The 14,469-nt window shown below is 47.7% G+C and overlaps 1 long non-coding RNA gene across 1 annotated transcript in view; it reads right to left on the bottom strand.

Annotated features, from left to right (window-relative positions):
• LOC134523884 (uncharacterized) overlaps nucleotides 1–14,469 on the bottom strand; it is a 112,237-nt gene that overhangs the window by 23,515 nt on the left and 74,253 nt on the right. The window contains exons 5-7 of the long non-coding RNA XR_010073435.1: nucleotides 11,468–11,594; nucleotides 6,415–6,561; nucleotides 5,548–5,700 (exon numbers count right to left, since the gene is read on the bottom strand). This is a non-coding gene — a long non-coding RNA (uncharacterized LOC134523884). The remainder of the gene's footprint in view (nucleotides 1–5,547; nucleotides 5,701–6,414; nucleotides 6,562–11,467; nucleotides 11,595–14,469) is intronic.

Genomic DNA, 14,469 nt, shown 5'->3' with positions numbered 1-14,469 from the left:
TCTTGTAAGAAAGGATCTTCATTCCCAGACCATAATTTAGTATTCTATTGTTTGAAAAACGCCTGTCAAAAGTTCATTATTTCCTCCTCCTTTTTCCCTTGGCAAAAATTCAGAATTTTCAGCGAAACCAAATGTAGTACTTTTTGCTGTCGACTGCTACCACCAGCAGCACAAAGACTGACTCAAGTTACTATAAGGAACCGCACGGGCAAACTGTGCAAGCAATTCGGTCATCGGGGAGGTTTAATTCTCCCAACCCACCTGAAACCTTTTTCATTTGCTTTTCAAACACATTTTTAAGAAGCAAATCCTCCCTGTGACAAAAAAAAAACAACAAAAAAAAACCAAACCAAAAACCCACACAGGTATTATTTGCAAGAAATAGTGTTTATTCATCACAATTGATAGGAATTTTTCTGGTTTATGTAGATCAGGTCCTATTCATTTACAGATGGTACCGTTCAGAGAATACCCAGCCACAGATAAACGCTGGACTTTGTTGATATGATATCTCGTGTCTCTCTGTACTTAAGGGCTTTAGAAATTGATTAACTGAAACCCTTATCAGGAAGGTAACTATTAAAATAGTCATTTTACTGACGAGGAAAATAGAGCACACAAAAAAAAAGCTTAGCGACGGACACAAGGTTACACAGCGAATTAGTGGCAGGAATACTGATTCCATCTCCCTGGTTTGACCATTAGATACACTCCCTTAATCAGAATCTTCCCCCAAGCCCTCTGCCTGATTTTACTTGCCCCCTTTTTTTTAAAAAAAAAAAAAAAGAATACATTTTCCACTGCCTTTCAACATTTTCTAGTCTGGCTGGAAGCTACGGGAAAAACACTGCCTATAGACAAAATGTTGGCCTCAGCAATATTTTAAGTATGACAAGGGAAAAAAAAAAAAAGAAAAAAAAGCCCTCACTGAAAGTGCATATCCTCATAAGATTTTCAGCCTGAATTCGCAGCTTCAGAGAATTGAGCTAAGCCACCGAACGGCCGGGTGCTTTATATGAAGCAAACCTCTTAAGGCTTTGCATTCATGCATTATTAGTAGCTTCATTCTATATCTAAGTTACTTATATGGCTCCTAATTACCACAGTATCTTAATGCCTCATCTTAATGTATTTATCCTCACTGCAGCCCAGCGGCGCAAGACTCTCCTGCTCCGTGGACAACTTGTCTGTGGCAGAGGACTCCAGCAAATGCGGTCTTCAGAGTGACTATAAGCTGAGTCTTCCTCTACTTCCCACGCTAAAGGCAGACCTCAGTTACAGCTGGTAATGACTCCAGGAGCTTGGCCTTTTGGGATCTGTACGCTCTGGCCACGCAGAGATCAGCCAGGCTGGTGCGGAGAGGTCCCTACAACTTGCAGATTAGATGTATCCAGGTGTCTATTCACATTTTTGAGAGTTCAGGCGTAAGTGACTTGCCTGAGGTCACTCAAGAAGCGTGTGGCAGAGACAATCTCACCATGGTCCTGTGAGTGCTTTCCTAGTGCCGTGGTTTAGGACACTGGGAAAGCAGTTTAGCTGGGCTAAGCTGGGTTTAGGACACTGGGAAAGGACACGTAGTTTAGCAACAGTGACAAATTCTGACTGAAATTAGAATTAAATATGCAGGAAGAGGTGAAAACACCAGCACCAGGACTCCATTTCGGGACTGTAATGCGGGAAAACTTAAGCAAAAGTTGTGAGATAACGATCAATATCTATGTCATCAGCCTGAGAAATGTTTCTTCCTGCTCTCGTCTCCAAACTCCAGTTTAATGATTAAAATAGATGTATGAGCAACTGGTGTTCAGGATTGATCACCTGTACAAGGAGGCCATTCCATTTTAAGTCTGGAGATTGCTCCTTTGTGCCAAGAAGTGTCCTCCAGGGCTTTTGGATACCTAAAATGTTGCTAAAATCTTGATCTAGCCCTTTTGTCCGGGGGCAAATTCTACCTGTAATTATTAGGACCAGGAATGCTCACCTAGTCCAGCAGTCTGACTACTTGAACATTTATCTCCATAAGCTTTACACTTTAATAAATAATTTACCCCCAAAATGCACTTAAATTAGATCCATAATTCCACCACGAGGCTCTGGTGGTGTGAAGAGACCTCCTGACTTTGCTCTGATCATTTATAATGCCACCATAAGCCATCAGTGGAATTGCAGCATTATTATTTATAGCACCGCTTATATTGTTCCTTATATCGTTTATTATACTCAATTGGAATGGCCCCGGCTAGGCAGTATGAAAAGATGCTGCAGAGTTACCAGCTTAGGCTATTTCTTAGCACAGAAATGCTACCTTCTTAAGGCAGCCGAGATGTTATCGGTGTGAGGATGGATATAAATTGCCTGGACATCCTGTCCTCATTTCTGCTAGTCCTTCCACCCAGTCTGGGTAGGATTAAGGGGGATGGCAAGGAGCTGAATCTTTTGGCTTCTGTTTTCCACCTTGAGGAGGGCAGACAGCACCCCTGCCACAGCACGCACCTCTGCCGAAACCCATCCAGGAAAGGGGACAAGAAATGGTCACGTACAGCCACGCACCTCTCCCCTCGCTCCTCTCCTGCACGTACGCACACTGCTCCGAACAAGAGCCAGACCTCTGCAAATACGAATCCCGTCCTCATTACTGTGAGAAGCAGGTTAAAATTACTAACGCAGGGATTCGAAAAAAAGAAAAGTGTCAGATTTAAGATCACCTAGGTATCCCCAATGGTTTTTATTTCCAGATGCATTATGATAATTTTTAATGACATCATCTCATGCTATTTTTATCACAGGTCTGTCTTTTTTTTTTTTTTTTTAATGGATAGAACCTGAGCGTGATCTCCAAGGTGGCAGGGGGGTGGGTGGGGATGGGGGTGCAGAATTCCGCTTCACTTATCTTAAAACTATTCTTGTGAAATCTAACCTGCAATAGATGTTCAGCATGACAAACCAGGGCCCGGATAATTAAAAGCCATTAACAGCAGAGTATTTCAATGGGAAAAGTTGCTTTGCCACTATCCTGCCTTGCCCAGGGCAGTCCTAAATGGGTAGAATAAACTCTCTTAAGTCATAGAATGGTTTGGGTTGGAAGGGACCTTAAAGATCACCCAGTGCCACCCCCTGCCCTGGGCAGGGACACCTCCCACCAGCCCAGGTTGCTCCAAGCCCCGTCCAACCTGGCCTTGAACCCCTCCAGGGATGGGGCAGCCACAGCTTCTCTGGGCAACCTGGGCCAGGGGCTCACCGCCCTCGGCGTGAAAAATTTCTTCCTGATATCTCATCTAAATCTCCCCTCTTTCTTAGGAAAATTCTGCCTCTCTTTTTTTCCCCCTCTCCTTAGCCTGCCTGAATTTCTTCCAGTGACCCATTCGCTTCCCTGCATCTCTATCTCAGTGCTGACAGGTTTCACGCTCCCCAATTTAGCCATTAGCTGTAGGGTTTAGCCTAGGCAATTTGTTCCCATAAAATACGGCGCTGACAGGCGTGAGGGTACGGAGCTGTCTCTGCGGATGCTCCTCTCTGCAGCCGGTGCCCAGAGAGCGGCCGCACGCCCGGCTCCCGTGGTCTGTGTTTCGGAGGCTGCCCTGCATCCCCCAGGGATGCGCTGCCGCAAGGAGCAGCCACATCGCCCCCGGGGTGCCGAAGGGACCCGTCCCGCCTGCGACACTCACTGGCCCCGTGCCACAGGCACCCGCTGCTCCCCCATCTTTGCAAGAAAATCTACGAAAAAAACCCCCAAACTAGAAACCAAAGCAGAAAGGAGGGAAGAGTGGAGAAGGTAAAGGATAAGGGCAGCGAAAAGTGGGAATAAAGAAAATGAGGAGGAAGATTTCATATTCCTGTAGTTTATGCTCCTGCACAGCCAAGCAAGGCAATGGCAATGCAGCACACAGCTGGTGAATATGTCACGAACATCAGTCCGAATTTTAGGACATAGCAGAATCCCACCAGGAAAAAGGGTTTAAATCTTGCATCAGGAATGCAGGAAATAAGTCCTTTTGTAACCCCCTCCCTTAAGAAAACCTATCAACACATTGGAATTAAAAGGCCTTTCCAGGTTAATTTAATTTTTTTTTTTTTCCCGGAGTTTGAGAACATCAGAGTTCAATTAAGCAGAGCAACCACCCACCCGCCCCCCCGCAAAAGCAGCAGGCAGACTTTGGGGATTTCATTTTTCTTGTAGAGAAGAAAAAAAGCCCAGGAAGGAGGGGGATGTGACTGCGCTGCCGTGTGGAATCATTCATTTTACACTGATCCCCATCAGCCATCCGAAGCTTTGCTTAAATAAACGTAGGGATTGAGGCTTTCAGAGGCAGTTCCCGCTTGTCTTCTTGCACAGACAGACCCCGGCAGCAGGACACGGAGGGCTCGGTGTGGGGCAGCGGAGAACCAGCCCCTCTCTTTTCTCAGGTTCCCTTATTAATTGCCTCTGTTGGTTTTCTTCTGCGTATTTCTGAAGAATTAGAAGTCGAACCAGGGAAGTTAGGTAATGAGCCAGGCTCGGGGGAAAGATCAGCCCCCAAGAATTGGGGGAAAGAGCCCCCAAGTTTCTTTCCGTGCCCCTCGTAACACCCTGGTACCCATCTGCAGCACTTCAAGCTGGCTGGGGTGGGCGTGCTGCGTGGCAAAGCAGGATGGGGAGGTTTAAAAGGCAAAATATACTTTTCTTCCTTAGGAAAGAATTGCAAGAAAATAAATGAGGGTGGCTGGCGCCTCCATTTTATAGCTGGAGAAAGTAAAGCTTGGAAAGAGGGTGGCACCCAAGCTCAGAGAGAAAGGTCAGCGTCACGGTCAGCAAAATGACTGAGGGGTCTCGGCTCCGTCACACTGAGCTAGGGAGAAGGTTTTGCATCCTTCCTTTGTCTAGCTGCCCCTGCGGATCTCTGCACAGGCAGCATTTGTGCTGCCCTCAGTATACCGCAGGATGGACCACAGACACCAACACCAGACGAACTGGGTGCTGCCTCCCTCCCTGCCTCAGTTTCCTCTCACCAGCATGATGATTTCCCAGCGGCTCACTACGTGGGCGCTAATGGGGCTGTCCGCAGGTCCAGCTTGCTTTTAACAGGGCAAAACCTTTCTGGACCAACGGTGCATCACCAGAAATGTCACGGCAACCAGCTTGTGGCACGACAGGGGTTGGTGCAGCACACCAAGCTCAGGACTGTTTTCTGGAGCAGGTGGATGTACGGGGTGGGCAAAGAGGGGCTCTGCATCTGCCTGTGGGGACACCAGTGTCTGAGAGAGAGCTTCAAATGATGGGGGGGAGGCTTTTTTCCCCCTCTGGAGCAGTCCCCCTCAGTCCCTCCTTTGGCGGACTGAGCAAGTGACCCTCTGGGATTTTTATGTGAAGATCCATGTCATTAAAGAGTTATTCAATTCAGCCCTAAAGTTAGCTGTGTGTCATACTTTTGATGTCTTTTCTTCTATCACTAAAAAGTAGTTATATTAAGAATAAAAGAACTTGAAATTGAAAAAAAAAAAACATAAAATGGTAAAAAAATAATCCCTTTCAGTCTCCTGTATATCAAAGGGTTTGTTTTGGCCACTTACCTTGGCTTTCTGTCATTGTCATTTGCTGTGTCTGGTTTGGAGCATGGCAGACAGAAGTTCCACGAGGAGCCATTAAAGTCTGTGAAGTTGGACAATTGGCTATGCAGACGTGCCTTAGAAGTATTTCTAGCACTTTTGGTTCCTGGTTGGGTACTGAAAAAGGGGATGGAAGAAAGAAAATCTCTCTATATATGTATCAGAGCTTTAAAAAAAGAAAAAAAAAAAAAGAAAGGCATTGAATGTGGGACACGAAAACATGAAACTTTCAGTTTCTGACAGACTCTTCTAAGTCTTTATCCCCTACCTTCTTCCCACCATTCAGCAGCCCAAGTAATTTTCCAGGCACGGCTCACACAACACCCCTCAGCACACGCACCGTATGAAATAGGGGCGGGAGGCACGTCTGCATCTACAAACCTGAATTCATTCACCCTCAGTACACCTGGGCTTGGGTAGTCCTGGCTACTCCTGCTTAACTAAATTCCTAATGAGGTTTTACGTTACGTTGGCACAGAATCACAGAATCGTAGAATCTTCATGGTTGGAAGACCTTTGAGATCATCGAGCCCAACCATACGCACACACAAAAACAACAAAAAACAAACCAACAACAAAAAAAAACCCCAAAAACCCAACCTACAATCTCTGCCACTAGAGCACGCCCTGAAGTGCCAAATCTACATGTTTCTTCAATACCTCTAGGGATGGTGACTCAGCCCCCTCCCTGGGCAGGCTGTTCCAGTGCCCGACCACTCTTTCAGTAAAGTAATTCTTCCTCATATCTAACCTAAACCTCCCCTGCCGCAACTTCAGAACGTTTCCTCTGGTCCTGTCCTTATTCACCTGGGAGAAGAGGCCAACACCCACCTCTCTACACCCTCCTTTCAGGCAGCTGTAGAGGGCATCAGGTGTAAGGACTTTTTTTTTTTCACACAGAACTGTAAAAACAATGTTTCCACACATCCTTCTTTCCGCAAAACCGAGAAAGCTTGTTCCATTTTATGAACGACGCCTCTTTGGAAAGACAAGAAAGGAAAAGCAGTTATTACTTTGCTCCTTTGCTGTCACTGAACCTTCCATGAATTTCGGTCTCTTCCTCCTGTGATGGATCGCTCCTCCTGAGATTTCAGCCCAGCCCAGGAAGGGCCTGTTTGTGCAAGCTGTATCCTCGATATATAAAAGGAATGGACTAGATTCATCAGCCCTTTAGTGCTTTTACTCCACAGCCCCGCTCACTTCAGTGTTTTTCAGATTATGCTGTAGCTGTTTAGACTCTGCCCTTGCTTCGCAGGTGAACTTTGCTGTCAGGTAGATAGAAATGATTGAAAAGTCCTGGTTATTTCTCAAGAACCGCAGGCTTTTTTTGTCTATTCATCTGTCGATAGGTACATTTTCTCTCTTGCTAACACGGTATATTCAGACAGGATGACATTTTTTTCCCTGAAACATTACCCAGCTGAATCCTGCAATAAATGGCTGTATCTTCAGAAGATTTTGAGATACTGATTGCGGGACTCTTGAAAATCTCTCTGGAAGGAGCAGAGGGTTTGAAATCATCACTGCAATTAAGCAACCAACATCCCGCTCTCTGGTTTGGGGTACAAAGGTGCATGAAAAAAGCACCACGCCTTGTAATAAGAGCTGTTCAGTGATCAGACTTCTGAAGTCTTTTTGAAACGACCTGAATTTATATTTAAATTCATTAAACTTTACTCACAAGATCAGAGAGTAAAGGGGTCCGTGCAGAACAGGGAGGCCATACGATGGGCACGGACGCAAATACAGCTGCATGATATGCCCATCAGGCCACCATGAAGGCTACAGCCCAGAGCAGGTGGTTTCTGATGGAACCATGATTAAGGGGCTCGAAAGGCTTCACTGTGAGTACTGAGCCATCTCAGAGATCCTTCCCAGCAGGAGGAGCCTGACAGCAAACTTTTCTGCCCATGGGAAACGTACTTCCAACCTCACTTCCTCATTCTGCAAACCTTGACAATAGCATTCACCACCCCCTCTCCCCCTCGGTTTTTGGGGGTTTCTGTCACAAATGGTTGAAAGTTGGGTCCGATTTCACTCAAAGCGTTACCTATTCTGGAGCCAAATTTCAGGTGACAAGAGGGGACAGTTTGCCTGGAACGTCTGTATTACCCTGTAGTCAGCAGGAATGAAATTGTCTGACTATGCCCTCCCCTTGGGGGCCCCACTGAAAATGAGATGTATCTCTCATGAGGACCTCCCAGCAGGCACAACTGAAATATCTTTGTGACTGCAGTCGCTCTGTAATGAATGAATTAATTGATTTCACCCTCAGCTTCTTCTTCATCGACCCCGCTGGCCCCACAGTGGGGAAGGAGCTTTGTTCCAGTTCCAGTTTCTCTCAAAGCCCTGTTCCATTTAAAGACAGATGAAATGGCTTCAGGGCTCAGGGTGGGAATCCCAAAACCTCAGCTTTGGATGGGCCATCGAGCTCCACACTGAGAGGTGGAAGAACTTTAAGAGTCGTTTAGATGTGGTGTTAGGGGATATGGTGTAGGGGAGAACTTTGTAGAGTGGGGTTGATGGTTGGACTCGATGATCCCAAGGGTCTTTTCCAACCTAAATGATTCTATGATTCTATTCTATGATTCTATGATTCTATTCTATGATTCTAACTTGTGCCTTTCAGCCATCCCCAGGGTCTCCATTAACAGATGGAAAGTGGGTCTGGCAAGTCTGACTTCCTAACAGCGCATCTACGTAGCCCTGCATATTGCCCGCATGACTTGTGGCTTGTGGGGGCATCTCTGGGTCTCCAGGCAGCCCCGTTTCTCCCCTTGCTTCTTAATCCAAATGATCTTCTGGGAAAACAGTCTGGAATTCACAAATCTAACAAACTCCTTTCCATCTTTGAAAGTGTGATGTGTCCAGCTCTTCCAAGCTCAGTGACCAGCAGGGTGGCTACAGACAACACAGGGACAGGGCAGACTTCTACATCGAACCTGATAAATGGCAGGACTGTGCGTTACAATTCAGAAAAAAAAAAAAAAAAAAAAAAAGGTGAAATGATTCATCAGTGCCTGAAAAGAAGGGGTCCTGCTCTCATTTCCAGGCAAACAGCTCCCCCTCGAGTCAATGCCTGGGGGTATCATCTCAGGGTATTTCGCGGGGGCTGCTCAGGCTGGGACAACCAAGCGATTAAATAGCTACAGAAAACGCCAATGGGACTCGGGTCACTGCGGAGCTGTTAAAACCCTGAGGTTATTCTCATACCCTGGAAAGCAAGTCACGCACTGCTGAAGGTCTTGTATAGGGCATCAGATACGACGGCTTCTACTTGGTGTGTTCCAGTCAACAGAGAGCACCTCTAGAAGTTACGTCCTCATGAATTTTAGCCACGGCTCTGCAGCGACTCTTCTGTATCTTTGAGCGAGTCACGTGGCTTCCGCTGTGCCTCGGTTTCCCTGTTGTGTTCTCCAGGTCTACATGGATTCTCTGTCCATTGCAAAACATAGGGTCTCAAATATTTCTGATGGAAAATATTGCTTCTATTATATCTCTATTTTAAATTTTAAAATGGAATATTTTTAATTAGTTTTTCGAGGGAACATTTCAAATATTTGAATGTTCAAAAGGCTGTTGTTCCACCTTTAATGAAAGGGTTGAGATTCTTGATCTTGTTGAGTGGACATGGACATTTTTTGCAGAGTTTCATATTTTGTGGAAGTTGCAATATTTCTTCTCAATTTGGAGATGAAAACAGATATTGAAAAGCGAAATTTTCCTCCGGGGGAAAGTCTGCCTTACACACATCAGAAATACTAATTTCTGAGTAGCATAAATGCCACCAGCAGCATCACGAAAGGGTTAAGTGTGGTTGCAAGTGATCCTGAGTCCCTCTTTAGTAACGCTTCTATTATGTAGGACTTCTGAGTGAGCCAGTAACAAAGGATTAAATCCATCTCTTATTAGTAGATGGCACCTGCCCCAGGACACAACGTTTAAAGCACACGGCTGTATGTAATCGTTTTTATTGTGGTGACATCTGAGAACCGCAGGGGTGGATGAGATTTCACTGGTATTGCTCATTGTGAAAAGATAAAGCAAAAAGTCGAAGCACTTGTAGTGTAAATACAGCACGAGGGGACACGAGGATGGATTTACACGGGTCGGGGAAGGACACAGCAAAGTATGCTTGGTCCAGCTCATGGGTTTGCCCTCAGCTTCTTATCTCTGGCTTAAGGATCCACCAAGTGCCCTGGTCCTCCCTGCAGCAGATGCTATGAGCAAGAGGCTGAATGGGGCACCCAGGAGAAAGGGGGAGGAAGAGGTCACATCGTCAAACATAGTCTGGACACACAAGGGGAATCAAGCCCCAGACTCCATTGCCAAGGGAGTTGGATGAGCGTTAGGGAGAATGCTGTAAGGAAGCTTCAGATGTCTTTGGACAGCTGCTTGCTACGTCTCAGGCCTGTCTTCAATCACGTTTTTCCCTTGTCCCGTTTCTACTCCAAGTGACCTGGACGGGCTGCAGGGGAAGGCATGTCACTACAGCTGCTGTAGAGGAAAAAGGCTTTGTCCCACTGTAAAAGAGGAGCTACGAAAACAGTAGACAGGGTGTCCTCGTGAAGGAAGGAGAGGGTGATGCCAGAACCACCACCAGCCTGCCCGCGTCCCCTCTGAGCTCTGCTTCCTGATCCGTTTCCACCTGTGCCATCCTCAGAGGTGGTGGGGCTTCAGCATCCAGAACTGAGCACCCGGGGCCAGCCCGGCACCCAGGGCTGCCCCGCGCAGACATCCACCTCGAAACGGGGAAGAGCTGCTCCTCAGCGCCACTGAAGTACTGCCCAGTCTCCTCTCACTCCTTCTCCTCACTTCTTTTTCTGCTGTGTTTCACTTTGGCAGAAGAGAATTGTTTTGACTGCGTCTTCCTTGTAGCCGTTAAATACCTTTCAAAGCAAGGTCGTGGTCCCCGGAGCTAGGACAGCACAAGGGAAGGTAACGGTTCAGGCTGGGTTTGCTGCTCCTCCGTGTCGTGGGGGTTTCTCTCCAGACAGCATCCCAGCCCAGCATCCCTGAGTTTCCACAGGGAGGAAGGGACCTTGTGAGCCCTCTTCTCCTCCCACCGCACACCTGCAGTAACAGACGTGTCAGATCTCCCAGGTAATCTGGGCGCTGGGCGCCTGCAGGGTCCTTTGGGGTTTTTAGTATGCACCCGCAGATTATTGTTTCCAAGGAGAAACAACGCATCCGTGGCGTCGAGACAGCACGGGGAGGTACAGCCTTGACACAGGAACAACTAATGATCTGTGGCAGACGGGCAGGGCCCGGGCAAACCGCTGCACGGCATCGTACACGCCAAGCGGGTTCCCGGCAGCTGGTTCATCTTCCCGTGTCACATCTGATGTTCGAATAGAGGAAAAACACGTGAGTTTATTTCCAGTGCCTCTCCCTGTTAGACGGGTGACCTTTTCATAGCTCTGGAGGGCAAGGGAGAAGGCAGCCTACAAAGTGTTCGGATGGTGCTTGACTAATGAAGATATGTAAACGAGGGGAGGGATGGCAGCGTCGAGCGAGGGAGAGCCAGCCATCGTCAGGCGCCGGGCAGCCCGTCTCATTAGCAAGGGAATGTTTGCTTTGGCTCCCGTGCTGAGGAATGGCAGTGGGGGCTAAAAGCCGGGATCAGGCGGCGCACGGGTTCGGATGGAGCGCCGGGGATGGTTTATCCCAGCCGAGGGAAGGCAGCCAGCCTGGCAGCCCTCCTTCTCGCTGGAGCGCGGCTCCGCACACAAAGCACTCGGAAGAGCGCAGAGGGTCTCGCGTTGCTTCGTGCCGCGTCCCCTGGCAAGCGAGGAGCAATTATTCCCCCACCCACCAACACCATCCCGCACACTCTGCGTTCCCACCTCTTACCACCCGCGTGTGACACCCGCCACAGACACACCTGAGAACCAGGTCCCAGAGCCAACGCTCGGTGTTGCGGAGCTCGTACAGAGCCTGTGGTGGTCACGGCTGCCTGGTTTGGTGTCTTCTGGCCCCTTCAGTCACCTCTTTAGAAAAGGCCGTTAAACCTGGAAGGGCAGCACAGTTACCCTTTTTGTTAGTAAATGTCAATTTTGTGGCAGCGTACACAACCCACGTGTATAATAATCCCTGCTTCAGGGCACCTCAGTCTCCACCTCCCTTTGCCCAGAGCAAGCAGAAGATCCCAGCTGGCCCCTTCCAGACTTTCCCTGTTGGCTTCTCATAGGCACCAGCCTCCTCAGCCAGCTTCTGCGTTGTTCCCCCTGTTGCAGCCGATATGGGAATCTGGGCTAGGAAAGGCCTTCCTGAAGCCAACGATAACTGTCTAACCCCTGACTAACTCCGAGCGGGAACCATTCGGTTCTGGAGTCCATCTCACCTGATCCATCAGAAAGAGTTTTTAACCCGACTGCTCCTGACTGTACCCCCTCAGCAAGGCTTGAACGCGGTAGATGCGAACATGACTTTCCGCTGGGTGAGCTAAAAGAGCTGGAAGCAATGACTGCTTGGATTACACCACACAACAGCTTTGTGATTTGTACACAATGAGAAAATTGGACTGGGTTGGGATTTGCAGCTATAGGTAGCTCAGATTCTTCCGCATCGCTCACTTCTGGGAATGGTCAGACAAGATGAGTTTTGGTTGAGTAGCTTATGTTTTCTAAAAGTTTTCTTGCTAGAAAATGCGATTCATCGTTTGTGGATTTTCTGACTAGATAAAAAGTTTGCAAACAGATCTGTTCTCCTAGAAATCTCTTCCTGGATTGCAGTTGTTCTCAAATAAAAATCAATACAATGTTCAACCCAAGCTGCAAGGCGCTTTTTCATCAGAACTCCCCCTCCCCCCAACCCCCCAAAGTGGTCCTGAGAACAGATTTGGGGATTAGGGTTTTTTTTTCTTGAAACTATAAATAAAGAAATAAAAAAATAAAAAATAATGCAGTTTCTAGGTTGGTTTTCCATGGAAGATGGGATGCCAACAAGTTTTTCTCATTGGCTCTAAAACAAAAGGTCCATAGTTTCCATACATGAACAAGGTGGGGAGATACCATCCCCTACACACACTCCTGATACTGAAACCAAACCTGAGGACTCACAGGTTCCTTCCTCAACAGTGAAAAGATTCAGCTGATTTCCTCCTCCTACCCCTTTCATTGTCTCTCTGCCTTTTGGGGTACAGCCAGCACCAGAAGGAGAATGAAATAGAGTGAAAAAAGCTATTTTGTCTCTTGCCAGCTCAGTTGGAAACAGGAAGTACTGGAAATCTCCCAGCTCAGCCCGGCTTTGGAAGACCTCCAGCCCGCTTTGTCGAGGCCTGAGGCTCCAGGGGTTCTGCAAAGTGGCTGAACTTCTGGGAAACGCCACATACAACCCAAAGATTTCAGCTGTGTGAGTAAAGCAGGGTTGGGAGCAGTTCCTCTCCACCCAAGCAGCAACTGGTGGAGAAGGTACGCCTACCTGGAAAAAAATTTATTCCAGAGGGTCTGCATTTTATATGTTCTGCTAAGTTCATGCTCAAGCTTATTTATGTGAATACTGATAAACTTGATGGCGGGTTTGCTCATAAATGATTTTGGGGAAGTCACAGCTGGCGCTCTGCTCTGAACGTACTGGTGAGGATGAGGAGGAACAGAATGCAGGAGGATTAGCAGACTGACCTCTGCACCAACACAGGGCATTGGACATTTATGCATCCTCCATCTAGATACCCACAAATCTTCAGGCACAGAACGACAATTAGCTCAAGACGTCAGACCATGAAGGCTTTTATGGACACTAGGCTCCAAGTGCTAACCCTACCTCGGTTCCAAATGACAAACCACTTTCTGCCATAAAGCTCTCGGCAGCCGCAGACTCTGTGCTGGTGCCAGGTGCAGAGAGACAGAGCACACGCAGACCCTTGAGAGACACTGGAAAGGCTGCAGCTAGCTTTTATTCTCTGGCACTGTTAGTTAGATTGGGGAGTTAACACAAGTTTGGGGTTTTGGCATTTTTCTGCTGCTGGCAGCTCCTGCTGTCTTTCTAATCATGGTCCGAATCCTCGCCCAGCCCAGCCCAGCCAGGAAGGCTCTGAAGCTGCCTCCAGTCTGCAGACAGACAGGACTCGACACACGGCCACTGTGTGGATTCAGAGCCTGGAGGTGACAAGGAATGGACGGCACGTGCACTTGATGGGAGTCCTCCATCCTATTGCAGTGTCACCAGGAAGCCCGGTCATACTCCCATCTCCAGCTTCTGCAGCTGAACTGTCTTTTAATGCCAGGATAACTCATTATGGCCACGATTGCACACGGCATTATCTCAGCATGACAAATGCAGGCCATGTGTGCAATGCCTCTGCGGCCCTGGACGGCAATCTCTGATGCAGTTAACACTTTGATGCAATCAGGATAACCATTTGCCAAGGCTGGCTCAGCAGAGACACGTGGTTCCAAGTTCCTGCCCTCCGCTCCTGTGGGAGACTTGCTCCCAGTCCCTACCTGTGGCCATGGTAACACACAAAAGCCATCTTCACCAGGCACTCTCCATCTTATCGATTCCTTGGGAGATTTATGGCAGAGACCTGATCTCAGTGACGGAGCTAAATCCAATTCACTAAGGAATTACAAGCCTGTCCGATCAATAATCTATTTATCTCCTTCACTTTGCCGTCTTTAAACACTCCAGCCCTATCAAAAGAAATTGAAAGCTTTTTGAAAATGAAATTATTGAACTCTGGAATGGCTCTGCTAAGGTTTCTGGAAAGGATCTTGAGACCAGGGTGGATCCAGTTCAGATCCAGCACGTAGGAGAGATCTGTCACAGCTCCAGTAACTCTACAGCAATCCAGCATGGAGGCTGGGATGGCGGGGGATGCTGGCACTCAACACAAAAAGAATCCAGCCCAAAACATCACCGGTAGAGTTTGCAGGAGATGCCACT

This window comes from Chroicocephalus ridibundus, chromosome 15, assembly GCF_963924245.1.
Source record: "Chroicocephalus ridibundus chromosome 15, bChrRid1.1, whole genome shotgun sequence".
Taxonomy (NCBI): domain Eukaryota; kingdom Metazoa; phylum Chordata; class Aves; order Charadriiformes; family Laridae; genus Chroicocephalus; species Chroicocephalus ridibundus.
This window is presented reverse-complemented; position numbering and strand designations above follow the sequence as displayed.